A 14236-nucleotide genomic window follows, 5' to 3' on the forward strand; every position below is an offset into this window, starting at 1 on the left:
CTATCAAAGCCAAGACACAACAAAGGAGACAAGATGACTAAAGTAATGTGGTATCCTAGTGAGATCTTGGGAAAGAAAAAGGACATTTGATTAAAAACTAAGATATCTGAATAACATGGACTTCAGCTAACAAAAATGTATTGTTGTTTCATTGATTGTGAGAAGTTTACCATACTAATTTAAGATGTTAATAATCGGAGAAATAGGGTAGGAGGTATATTGGTATACGAAACTCTCTGCACCGACTTGGTAATTTTTCTGTAAATCTAAAGTTAGAAGTATAGTTTTCAAAATGTAACAATCCAAACCAAACTAAACCAAAACAAAACTATAAAGCCCCAAGAGATAAGCTATAGGGAATACATAGTATTCTTTCCTTGAATAATAAAATAATGAAACCAAAAAAAAAAACTCCAAAGGAAAACAAAACTCAACTAATTTAGACTCAACAGTGAGGAAAAAAATAACAGTTAATTTTCCAAACAGGTCAATGTCCCCGTCTGAAATCATTACAACCTTCGTGTTGTGGTCAAGAACAATCTTCTTCTGCGTTTTTTTGCTTGCTAGACCTGTTCTGTTCATATTTAATGGCTATTTAGACATCTTTAAGATAATATTGATCTGTGTCTAAAGTGGAATTGATTATTCAGCCACTATTAAAATGTCCCTTTATTGTATAGGTATTTACCTCAATGCACATTAATGCTATTTTGTCAACAGCATGTATTCAGTAGCTAATAGATTCAATCTCAGCTAAGCAGATAAAGTCAAACTTCATGAAGAAAGTTTGACTTAGGTTTAGAAACCAATACAAAAAATGCAAGTGCAGATGTAGAAGGCCATGTGCCAATTTATTTCTGGAAAGAAAAATAGGAGTATCCTTTAAAAAGATAACTGTTTTCTATCATCTGGAGATTAGTTAGTAGAGAAAAATGTGTGTACGCTAACTGCAGACATTTGATCTGAGTAAAACAATTAGGAGGTGATTCAAATCCTATTTTGCTCATCTATTCATTGACTTGTTGGAAGAGAGAACAGCAAAATGAAGATTTCAAGCCAGTTCAGAATCACTAAAGGAAAGGATTCTACATTCCACAATTCTCACCCACTATGGCAAACCAGGCAGTACTGAACTACTCTTTTGGACTTCAAAAACTGTATAATTTTTCTACCAATGCTTCTTCAGTACAGTATTTTCTTTGGAAAGCATATTTAATGTGAGTTCTCTCTGTTGTGGTAGTAGTTTTGACTAACACAAATATGACTTCAATGCAAGATATTTGTTCTCCCAGAAAGTGTTTCTAGAATAAAAATTTGAGATATAGCATACCAATGGAACTGAATTATTTTTGCACTCTGGAAACTCATGAGATTAAACTATACATGTAAGATTTGAATTTTTTGAATTTAACAAATGTAATTTATTGTTAGAAAATATAAAAATAAGATATTGAAGGTTTAGAAACCAATTTAAAAGCTGTATGTGTATATAGAGAAGACCATGTTCCTATTTATTTCTGGGAAGAAAAATAGAATCCCTTAAAAAGATGACTATTTTCTATCATCTGGAGATTACTTAGTAGAGAAAAATAATGTATATCTTAAGCAGCCATTTTAACTGAGTGAAACAATTAGGAGGTGATTCAAATTCTAATTTCCATCTTTTTGTTCATCAATTCATATCATGAAGTATGACCCAGAATTCCATTCTTAGGTGTAAATACCCAGTTGGTATTCAAACAAAAATTCATACTTCTATGTTCATAGCATCACAATTCACAATAGCCAAAAGGTGGACACAACTCAAATGTTCACCAGCTAATGAACAGATAAAACAAAACATAGTCTTATCTATACAATGGAATATTATTCAGCCACAAAATGAATGGTACACACTACAACACAGCAAACCTGAAAACATGAGACTAAGTCAAAGAAGTCAAAAACAAAGTTCACATAGTATATGAGTTTATTTATATGAAGTATTCAGAACAGGAAAATTCATGGAGACAAAAACACAAATGAGCGGTTTGAGAGAATGGACAAAGTGAGGAATGGAAGGTGACTTCTTCCTGCAGAGTGATGGCAGTGTTATGGAACCAGATAGTGATGATGCTTGCACTGTGTGAATGAACTAAAAGCCACTGAACTGTGTATTTTAAAATAGTTAAAACGGTGAGTTGTATATTATATGACTGTTCATCGAAAGAAACTTATATAAATAAATGCATATCGTGAAGACATGTGTTGGAAAGCACATGTACCCTGAACCACTAGCCTTGTGTAATTGTAACTACACATTGTGTTCTTGTGGCAGCTGGGAACAGGGACAGTGATAAGAAAACAAGTGTGGACACTGCCTGCTAAGACAAAAGAACATGGAGAAAAAGAGCTGCCTTTGCCTTTAAAGGGGTAATAGGGGACCAACTCCCTATCACCAATCTGCCACTCAGCTGTTCATTACTACCCAAAACAACAAAAGTAGAGACACAAAAACAGCGTGCCATCAGGCAAGGGAGCACATAGAACTGAGATGGTCTACACTAGTCCTGAGTCATGCATGGCATCTGAGAAGTACATCCAGAGTATCCATCAAGGTCTGCAAGGAGATCAAACCAGTCAATCCTAAAGGAAATCAACCCTGAATATTCACTAGAAGAACTGATGCTGAAGCTGAAGCTCCAATACTTTGGCCACGTATGTGAAGAGTCGACTCATTGGAAAAGACCCTGATGCTGGGAAAGACTGAAGGCAGGAGGTAAAGGGGTTGACAAAGGATGAGATGGTTGGATGGCATCACCAACTCAATAGACGTGAATCTGAGCAACCTCTGGGAGATAGTGAAGGACAGGGGAGCCTGGCCTTGCATGCTGGACTGGCATGCTGCAGTCCATGGAGTCGCAAAGAGTCAGACACGACTGAGTGACTGAACAACAACTGAAAAGCCAGTTGGTCTGGTCAGACTGTAGGTGAGGTTGCCTAGCAGACCCACAGATATGAGACCTTGATGGGAAGGGTGGCAGACAGGTAGCTGACCAGTGAAGAAGCATAAACATGAGAATGAAAGCAGGGTATAAACAGGAAAGTATGAAGTCAGGTTAAAGCAGCCTTTGCCAAATACATTTGGTCTCGGTTTCCCATTTTGGGAGTGCTGGAATCTCTCCTACTATCTCTCAATTCATTTCATGAGTCACAGTGATGTACAGATGAGGTAGAGGCAATGATAATTCATGAAGTTGCAACATCAGCACTGATTACACTGATGATCAAAGCAGTTTCCATTTGCTTATTGAGGACTATGAGCCAGGCCTGAGCTAAGAGCTTTCAAAAGATAATCTCTTTTAGTGCTCACATACCCCTAAGGCAGGCATATCCCACTCAGTGAGGACCTGAGAAAACTGAGGCATGTCCAGGTGAAAGAATTCTCTCAAGGTCTCCCAGCTAGTTTCCAAACTGGTATTTGAAAGCCAGGAGTCTGATTGTAGAGCTCCTGTAATCACATGTGCGTACATGCTCAGTTGTGTCCAAATCCTTGAGACCCCGTGGACTATAGCCCACCCGGCTTCTCTGTCCATGGACTTTTCTAGGCAGGAACACGAGTGGGTTTCCATTTTCTCCACCAGGGGATCTTCCTGACCCAGGGATCAAACCCACATCTCTTGCGTTTCCTGTACTGGCATGCACATTCTTTACCAGTGAACCCCCTGGGAATCTCACAGACACCCTCAGTAGCAGTAATGCTTGCAGAAAGTTTTCAGGGAAGAGCTCAGAAGCCCTAATCTATACTAATCTGACCTGGAAGAAATATGCAAACTGATTTTGAAAGGCTCAGTAGCAAATGAGCAAAGACAGTGTGAAAACCAGGGTGTGAGGCAATGTGAAGTAGGAGAGAAGGAGGTACCCCAAAACTATACTGAACATGTTTAATGCCATCATGTGTTTACACAATAGTCACCCCCACTAAACGGAGAGTCCCTAGCAGACAGGATTCCTGAGTTTTTCATTCTGGTGCATAGTACACTGTCTGTTTCCATGAGTCTTTAATAAATATTTTTTGAATAAATAAAATTGTACTTCTTGTATAGTGACTGATAAGAATAATAGATGCTTCCCTGGTGGTCTAGTAGTTAAGAGTCTGCAATTCCGCTGCAGGGGGCATGGGTTTGATCTCTGGTCTGGAGAGGTCACACAGCCGTGAGGGGTGACCAAACAAAAAATCAGTTCAGTTCTATTCAGTCGCTCAATCGTGTCCAACTCTTGCGACTCCATGAATCGCAGCACGCCACGCCTCCCTGTCCATCACCAACTCCCGGAGTTCACTCAGACTCATGTCCATGGAGTCAGTGATGCCATCCAGCCTCTGTTGTCCCTTTCTCCTCCTGTCCCCAATCCCTCCCAGCGTCAGAGTCTTTTCCAGTGAGTCAACTCTTCTCATGAGGTGGCCAAAGTACTGGAGTTTCAGCTTCAGCATCATTCCCTCCAAAGAAATCCCAGGGCTGATCTCCTTCAGAATGGACTGGTTGGATCTCCTTGCAAAAAAATAGAATAAAACAAATAGATAAAAATCAAATTTGCAGATTTGAAAAAAAAATAGTTGTTACCACTTACTAAAATTTAACTTATGCTTATAAATGTGTACTTTATAAAACTTATATCTCATTTCTACCTCCAAGCAAATGAGGCTAATATAATTATAAGGAAACTAAAGCTCAAATAACTTTCCCAAATTCAACCATCAAATTATAAATGAACTGAGTTTCAAACCCTAATCTCTATGACTCCAACTCCCAGGTGCTTTAACCTCTTCTATTTTCTATAATAAATGATCCACCCTTTAGTGAGAAGGAATTAGTGATTATGCACATTTTAGAAGAGGGAAAATGAAAATTATAATGTAGTATCAGCTTTTAAAAGAATGAATGAAAAATTATACACGAACCTTGATTACAATTGTGTAAAAATTCACAGCATAAAAGGGAAACAGCAGGAAGTCTGGAAAATAAAGCAATTGTATAAAAATGGTGAAGCTATGGATAATTTTTCTACAATGTTATTTTAAGGGTAAATAAGATTCGAAGATAAATACAAGTGTAACAAAACAAATTATTATATGCACAGAAAGTGATTGCTTTAAACAGCATCGTCGCTTTTGAGCCATGATTGTAGATCCTGGATAATTATATGACATCTTGGGTACCATATTTTCCTAAAGATATGGCAAAGCTCTGTGAAACAGGAATTTTGAGTCTTCTTGAATTCTCTAGTTAAGATTAAAAATTTGAAAATATGATATACTATTCTCCTCAGCAGAACATTCAAAAATATCACTTGCTGTGAATATACTTTCAAACTAGTTTCTCCTTTCATATAAGCTATGAAATATTCTCTGTCTCCATGTATATTAAGTTTTATTAGTTCTGAAAACATCAACACCACCATCAGTCTTTCATCCTGGGCCCAGTTATCTTTTTAAAAGCCAGGTCAATATATGGCACTTCCTTCCTTAAGAACCCTCCAGCACTTCCTATTACATAAAGAGTAGTCAGAAATTTAAGTCCTAATCTCTGTTCCCTCCTACCATCCTCCTTAGACCATATGCTCTCCTCAGAATTTGCCATTCACATTCCTCACATTCATGATTTCATGCCTTTCTTGTAATAGAAATTTAGTTTCAAATGCCTTGCCTCACTTATCAAATCTTGCCTCCTTCCTCAAGATTCAAGGGTATTGCTTCTCTTACACCTTTAATAATATTGCACACCCTGGTTTACATGACTCCACATGCTCTGATCTCAATTCAGAAACTTTGTATTGCTACAACTTACTATATTCTTTTATAGTACAATAATAGCAGAAAACATTTATCAAATATATTAGTTCTGCATTTTACATGTATTTGCTCATTTAAAATAACAATGCTAGTAGCTAAGAACTATTAGTACCATTTTTAAAAAAAGGAACCAGAGACCCAGGGTGATAAAATTCTTTACCTAGGAGTGTAATGAAGAAGCATCAGAGATGAGCTTTGAACTCAGGTGTGCCTGAGCCAAAATCCTGTGCTCGTAACTACTACCTTTCAAAAGTTGCTCTCCAAATTTCCAGTTGTCGCTCTGGGAAATTAACTGGAGGCAAATGGTTTGGGATGACAGGAACCTATGCATTTGAAGTATATGTCAAGTGTTTAGCTCCAGCCCATGCTAAGTCCCAAGGAAAAAGGAAAAATCTGTATCACAGATCCTGTCTTTATTGAAAATTTGGTATCTTTTTCATCATGGATTTCCTTGCACTTATTTTGATGTTTAAGATATTATGTAAAATATTATTTATCTTGAATCCTGAGTTTCTTGGAATGCCTTCAGGCTTTGCACCCTACTCCTGGCCCTGCTTAACTGACACATAGGGGACACTCAAAAGCTCGGCTTGTATTGTGTTAACTTCTATGTCAGTCTTATCCACATGACCTCAAAAATCGAACTCCTTGAAGGCAGTGACTGGGGTGATCCCTTTTTGCCATCTTACTAGCCCCTAGTCTCTATCTTTTCAGTTTGATCCTCAAAAAAGTGTTTTGACACTCCTCTCTCACTTTCAATTGTGATAGACTCATACTTCATAATGCCAATTAGAAGGTAACCCTTTATTATGAAGGACTTCCCAGGTGGTGCTAGTGGTAAATAACCAGCCTGCCAATGCAGGAGACATGAGAGATGAGGGTTCAATCCCTGGGTCAGGATGATCCCCTGGAGGAGGCCATGGCAGCCCACTCCAGTATTCTTGCTTGGAGAATCCCATGGACACAGGGGTCTGGAGGGCTACAGTCCATAGAGTCACAAAGAGTTGGACATGAGTGAAACAACTTATCATTCACACACTTTAAAATGAAAGTCTTGCCATCTGACCATAGTTTTAACTTTTCATTAGATGCCAAATCATATTGTTTGTGATTTAAAAAAAAAAAAAAAAAACTGAAAAATTCAACTGTGTTTCCTCTAAATTCTGCCCCAAAGTTCCTCTTCATGGAAAGTTTTGAAGAACTATTTTTAGTTTCTTTCAAGGATGTCTTTGTCACTATAGTTAATCCTCCAAACACAACAATGGAACTCCTGTTGTTAATGAGTCATGATACTTCATGGGACTGGAAAATATAGGCCAAGGATTTGTTTCAAAGTTTTCAAAGATAATTATCTTCCTTTGTGTACTCTTAGTGTTGGTATAGCCATTTGACCAAGTGAAGATCCTCTGCAGTGTAAAGAAGCTGTGAATTCATAAAGCCTAGGTTTACATTCTGGCTCCATCACTTAACAGCTATGTGGTATTTGCAAGCAACAGAATCTCCCCAAAGCATATCTGAAAAATTTAGACAATAATAATAACACTTCTTCAAGGGAAAATGCTGTGTCTAGCAACCAGAAATTGCTCAGTAAATACTAACTCTTATTTTTCATTGAATGCATGTATATTAAGAACTACTAAATGCTAGGTGCTGGTCTGGACATTAGAAATAAAAGTTATACCAAGCACAAAATCAATGATTGTTAAATTAAGCTATATGCATTGAGCATCTACCATGTAAGGCAGTCTACCAGGAAATGTAGGAAAAGAGGAATGAGACAAAATCTCAACCTTTAAGACATTAGTATAGAAATGTTATTCATTTAAGACAAAAAAGGAAAGGCTATCAATAATTTAAGAAAATGATAAATGTGATTTTGTTAAGGATGAACCAAACAATATAATGTTATTTCCAATTTAGTGTAAGGCCTGGAGGGATTTTTTCTTTTCATTTTTTTTTTAATTGCATTGTTGCATCATTTTTTTTCATCATTCACTATTTGTGAAACAAATAATTTATTTCAGAATACTGTAAAAAAATAAATTAGACTGAGAAGATACAGATTCTGGCCACAATCTGTACTAGTAATGATAGCTTGGTGAAATGATTTCACTTTCCAGTATTAAAATGGGGTTGCTCAGAGTTTTAGGTGAAATAAGCTTAGCTGGCTTGTTAGCTTAGGTACTTTCGAAAGCAGATGAATGATAGAATGAGAAACACAGAGATTTATTGGGGGAAATCCCTATGAATGTGTTATAGAATGAACTGTGTTCCACTATAAATCAAACGATGAAGTCCTAAACCCTAATATCTCAGAATGTAACAGCTTTTGGAGACAGGGACTTTAAGTAGGTGATTAAACTAAAATGAGGTCATGGGAGTGGGCCCTACTCCAGTATTACTGATATCCTTATTAAAGGAGATTAGAGACCACAGGGAGCTTGGCCAAGATGGCAGAGTAGGAAAACCCTGAGCTCACCTCCTCTCACAGGCACAATGAAATTACAACTATTTAAAGGGCAACTATTAATGAGAAAGACTGGAATCTACCAGAAAAGATCTTCTACACTAAAGATATAAAGAAGGAAAGAAGGGACCGCAACAAAAAGGGTAGGAGAGGTGAAGTCATGGTATAATGAAGACCATGGTATAATCCAGACCATATACCCAGGTGGTCAAAGCATAGGGGAGAATAATTACAACTGCAAAGGTTCTCTCCAAGGAATAAGGGGTCTGAAAATAATTACAATTGCAAAGGTTCTCTCCAAGGAATAAGGGGTCTGAGAATAATTACAATTGCAAAGGTTCTCTCCAAGGAATAAGGGGTCTGAGGACCACATTGGATTCCCCAGCCCAGGGTACTGCATCAGGAAGATAAGCCCGCAGAACAAGTCTGGTTTTGAAGGCCAGCATGGTTTTCTTTCAGGAGACCCAGAGCACTGTGGGAAACAAAGACCCCCCTTTTTATTCTTTTATTTTTATTGAAGTACAATTACTTTACAATTATAGTCCGTATAGTCCACAGGGTTGCAAAGAGTCAGATAAGACTGAGGTGATTTAGCATGCACACACAGCCATACAACCACATGAGTGAGCCACAAGTATACATATGTTCTCCCCTTCTTAAGCCTCCCCTCTAGGTCATCACAGAGCACCAAGCTGAAGTCTCTCTGTTATACAGCAGCTTCTCACTAGTTATCTATTTTACACATGGTAGCGTATATATATATCAATAACACTCTTTCAATTCGTCCCACCCTCTCATTCCCCTGCTGTGCCCACATGTCTGTTCTCTAGGTCATTCGTCGATAGATGAATGGATAAAGAAGTGGTGTATATATTTACAATGAAATATTACTCAACCACAAAAAGGAATGAAGTCGGGTCACTCATAGCGATGTGGATGAACCTAGAGTCTGTTATACAGGGTGAATAAAGTCAGAAAAAAGAAAAACAAATATTGTATGTTAACGCATATATATATGGAATCTATTATTTTCTAGATTCATTTTTAAGACTAAATCAATTTTTAAAGATTACACATAAAAGTTCCGAGACTCAGAGCAGAGCAGTAAGGAGTTTAAAAGGAGCCTGGGTCAGGCCCACCTGCTGATCCTGCAAACTCTCCCAGAGAGGTAGGAGGCAACTCGAGCTCATGGTGGGGACACGGACGCTGGAAGCAGCCATTTGGAGAGCTCATGCTACCGTGCAGACACAGGTGCTGGCAAGTGCCACTTGAGAATCCTCCCTCTAGCTTGTTAGCCTCTGGTCCCAGCCACACCCCTACTGCCCAACCTGTGTGCACTAGTCCTGGGATGCCTCAAACCAAACAACTGGCTGGGAGGGCCACAGACCCAGCCATCAGAAGTCAGGCTGCATTACAACCTCATGAGCTCACAGCTATCCCTGGATATGACCCTGTGCATTAGAGCCCAGGACACAGCCCCAAGCACCAGTGTGCAGGCACTAGACAGGACCACTGAACCTGTGTATTCAGAGATCCCAGGACCTGGCCCCACCAACAGGCAGGCAACAACCCCAGGACATAATGGGTCCCGGCCCCACCCATCAGCAAATGGATACGGGCCCCAGGACAACCGCATCCCTACAGCCTGCTGAGGCAGGAACCAGCTAACCCACCAGGGGCCAGCACCTGCCCTAGGACCCGCTGTACCCTGGTCTTGACCACCAGAAGGCCAACAACAGCTCTAAGACATGTTGGTCTCCTCAGCCAGCAGCCCAGGGATCCGGCCCCCTGAACCAGGGGTCAACACAAGTTTGGGACACCACAGACCTCCTCCACATCATATGTGTCAGGAACTGGCCCCACCCACAGTGATCCAGTACCAGCTCTGGAACCGTAGAGCTCTGCACCAGAGACCCCAGGACATAACTCTTCACACCACTGGACTGGCACCAGTCCCAGGGCCTGAAGTCACCTACCAGTGGGCTGGGATCTCCTGAGCACTGACCCCACCCACAAGCAGATAGACACTGGCCCCCTCCACCCCTGACCATAGCAGTCCCACAGCTTGCCTTGTTAGGACCCAGCCAACATACCTACATGCTGGTATCTGCCTTGGGACCCCACAGGCTCCAACTCTGCTCACTACCAGGCCAGCTCTAGTTCTGGGACAACTTACACCCCTCAGGCAGTGTCTCCAGGAACCAGCCCTACCTACCAGCTGGCTGACATCATCTTTGGGACACTCAGGGTCCTATCATCAGAAGCCAAGGGACACAACTCCACCCCACCAGTGAGCTGGCACTCGTATGGGGACCACCACACCAGCCCCACTTACTAATAGGCTGACTCCAATCCAGAAAATCCTAGGGCTTGGTCCCATCCACTAGGGGTCAACACTAGCTATGAGATACCATGGACTCCACAGCCAGCCAATCCCAGATCTGCCTCACTCACTAGCAGGCCAGCACTAGTTTGGGATACTATAGAAACCAGTCAGCTGTGTCAGGGACAGGCCATACTCCCCAGCTGATACTAGACCCAGGAACCCCAGCACTGCAACCACATACTCCAGAACCCTGCTCTGCCCACCAACGAGCCATCACTAGGTCCAAAACCCTCCAGGGTTTAGCAGCCTGCCACCCCATGACCCAGCCAAGTTAATCAGCTGCCAGCAGCCTCTGTACTAGGCAGGACTTCAACCAACCAGACCAGGGGCCATCCACACCTATGAAACTGCCCACAACAGTTAGCCCATCAGAAGTACTGTGCAGTCCACACTGGGGCATCCCAGGACATACAGCTTTGGTGAATAAAGGGGAGTGTGCTACTGGTGTGCATAAGACATCTCCTATAAAAGGTCACTTCTCCAAGATTAGGAAATATAACCAACCTACCAAAGAGGTAGAAATGGAAACAGTAGATTAGGCAAAAAGAGGTAATAGAGCATGTTTCAAATAAAGGAACAAGATAAAAGCCTAGAAAAGAAACTAAGTGGAAAAGGCAATCTACCCAATAGGAGCTCAAGGTGATGATCGTAAAGACAATAAAAGAAACTTGGGAAAAGAATGGATGAAGAGAGTGAGAAGTTTTTAAGAAAAAAGTCAGAAAATTTAACGAACCATAAAACAGAGATGAAGACTACAATAACTGAAATAAAAAAATAGACTAGAAGGAATAGACAGTAGATTAAATGATACAGCAGAATGGATCAGGAAGCTGAAAGACATGGCAGCAGAAATCACTGAGGCTGAACATAAAAAAGAATGAAATAAGGACAGTTTAAGAGACCTCTACTATACACATACAGCATATGGTCAAGCATGCTAATATTCACATTATAAGGGTCCCAGAAAGAGAAGGGGGAAAAGGGCAGAGAATGTATTTGAAGACACAATAGCTGAAAACTTAATAAAGGAAACAGACATCTAAGCCCAGGAAGCACAGAGAGTCCCAAACAGGAGCAACCCAACCAGGACCACACAAAGACATGTTGTAATTAAAATGGCAAAAATTAAGGCAAAGAGATAATATTAAAAGCAGCAAGGGAAAAGCAGTAAGTTATATATGAAGGAACTCCCATTAGGCTATCAGCTGACTTTTCAGCAGAAATTCTGTAGGCCAGAGAGAGTGGCATGATATATCTAAAGTAATAAAAGGGAAAAACCAAGAAATAGTCTACCCAGCAAAGTTTTCATTCATCTTTGATTGAACAATCAAAAGTGTTACAAACAAGTAAAAGCAAAAAGAGTTCATCACTACCAAATGAACTTTACAAGAAATGTTGCAGGAATTTCTCTAAACAAAAAATAAAAGGTAACAAGTAGAAACATGGAAATTATTTAAGGAAGAACCTCATCAGTAAAGGCAAATATATAGTAAATACATAATAGTAAAGGTAATAAATCAATCACTTGCAAAGCTAATAGGAAAGTTAAAAGACAAAGTAGTATAACTGTCTATGTGTGCAATAAGTAGTTAAAAGGTACACAAAGCAAAGATATTAGTATGATGTCAAAAGCAGTAACCATGAGGGGAGAGGGGGAAATACAGGGTTATATTGTTGTGTGCAGATTCCAAATGTGTGACAGCTGGAAGCCATCAGCTTATACACTTCTTGCAGGAGGCTCTTTCCTGGAGGGAAATTTGAGTGGTGTGCCTCCATGACTGAAAATGCTAAAGAAAGTTACTTTCATTCCCCTTGATACTGCTGCTGCTACACCTACCACTGCTGAGCCCAAATTTGTTCATTCACTAAATACAGGACAAGAAGGATGAGGCTGGGTTAGACACTAGTGGGCTCCAGAAATCCCATCCCCATAACGGTGCTACAACATAGCCCTCTGCTATACAAAGATAAAATGTAAAGGGTCCTCTCTGTACAAGATACTTTGATAACTGACCTTCCATGATGCCACCATTTCACTGCTAGAAATTTGCCCATGTGGTTTAAGATGTGTGTTTCCAGTAATCTCTAACAATACTAGATGCATTAACATCAAACCTGTGTTTTTAACCACTATACTATTTTGGCTTTAGGGAAAACTACACAATTCTTCACAAGAGAAGATGGGACTGTGCACACGAATGGCAGCATGCATTCCTATCACTTTTGTGATGTATTCAGTAAAATTTATAGTCAACAAAGGCCAGTGAAGTCTTTTTTTTTTTTTATCTGTTCTTTTAAGGGCAAGTTTAATTAATTTTTTTTTTTTAATTTTACTTTACAATTCTGTATTGGTTTTTTTAGCTGGTAACAATATACAGAAAATAAAAGGAGAAAAAACCAAGGTCTACTAATTTTGATAGTTTAAGAAACATTAGTGTAGTACAATCCAGTTCTGAATTTATAGTTTGTCCTATAGGCTGTGAAACTGGACCCCTGTGAGCTCCCTTCCCTTGAGGCCCTCCAGTTAGAGAATTTATTATTGGTTTAACATGGTCATTTTCCTTAACTAGAAAAGGTAGTCTAGTTAGTTAAATATATTTTGATTAATAGTGAGGTTAAATATATCCTGACTTGGGGCAAGTAATTTACAAATATTTTAAGTGAAACTAAATGACCTGCTTTAAAAGATTTTACAGTATAAATTTTATTTTTGTCTATGATTCAGTAGGCCCTTGGGAAGATTGTATTGCCCCCAATGTCACTATGAAAAACTACAAGGAGAAAGTAAGAAAGAACTGACATTCATTGGGAACTAACTTTGGGCAAGAAACTGTATAAGGTACTCCCTACATATTATCTCACCGACATGCTAGATCAGTTCAGTTCAGTCGCTCAGTCGTGTCCGACTCTTTGCGACCCCATGAATCGCAGCACACCAGGCTTCCCTGTCCTAGACACTCCCAAATTTTTATATAATGAAACTGAATCTCAGACACATAAATGATAGGCTTGGAACATCATAGTTAGAGAAGGATAGAATCGAGAGGCTTAAACAAACTGAGTCTGATTTTTATTGTTTAGGAAATGTGGTTGATAGTAATAGTGACAGTGGCTAAAAATCAACAACAACATTTTTTAAAGAGTGGCATTTTACTCTCACAGAAATAAAAGTCGAGATAAGCTGCCTAGTGCTGGCACAGCAGCTCCATGAGGTGGTTATGGACCCAGGACCCTTCTATCTTTCTTTTCAGCCCTCCATAGTACTGGTTTCATTATTAAGGATGGATATGGATGCAAGAATGCTAGCCATTACAACCATATTCCAGGGAGGGAAGAAAAAAGAGAAGACCAAGATACCCCAAGGGTAAACCTCTCAAGTGAGCCAGCACCGTTTAAGATATCCAGGACTGCCCTAGTGGTCCAGTGATTGAGAATCCATCTCCCAACACAGGTGACATGGGTTCGATCCTGGATCTAGGAAGAGCCCACATGCCATGAAGTGACTAACTGCAAATGCCACAACTGCTGAGACCGCGCGCTCCACAAGTAGCAG

The sequence above is a fragment of the Oryx dammah genome, unplaced genomic scaffold, assembly GCF_014754425.2.
Source record: "Oryx dammah isolate SB20612 unplaced genomic scaffold, SCBI_Odam_1.1 HiC_scaffold_5, whole genome shotgun sequence".
In the NCBI taxonomy this organism is placed as follows: domain Eukaryota; kingdom Metazoa; phylum Chordata; class Mammalia; order Artiodactyla; family Bovidae; genus Oryx; species Oryx dammah.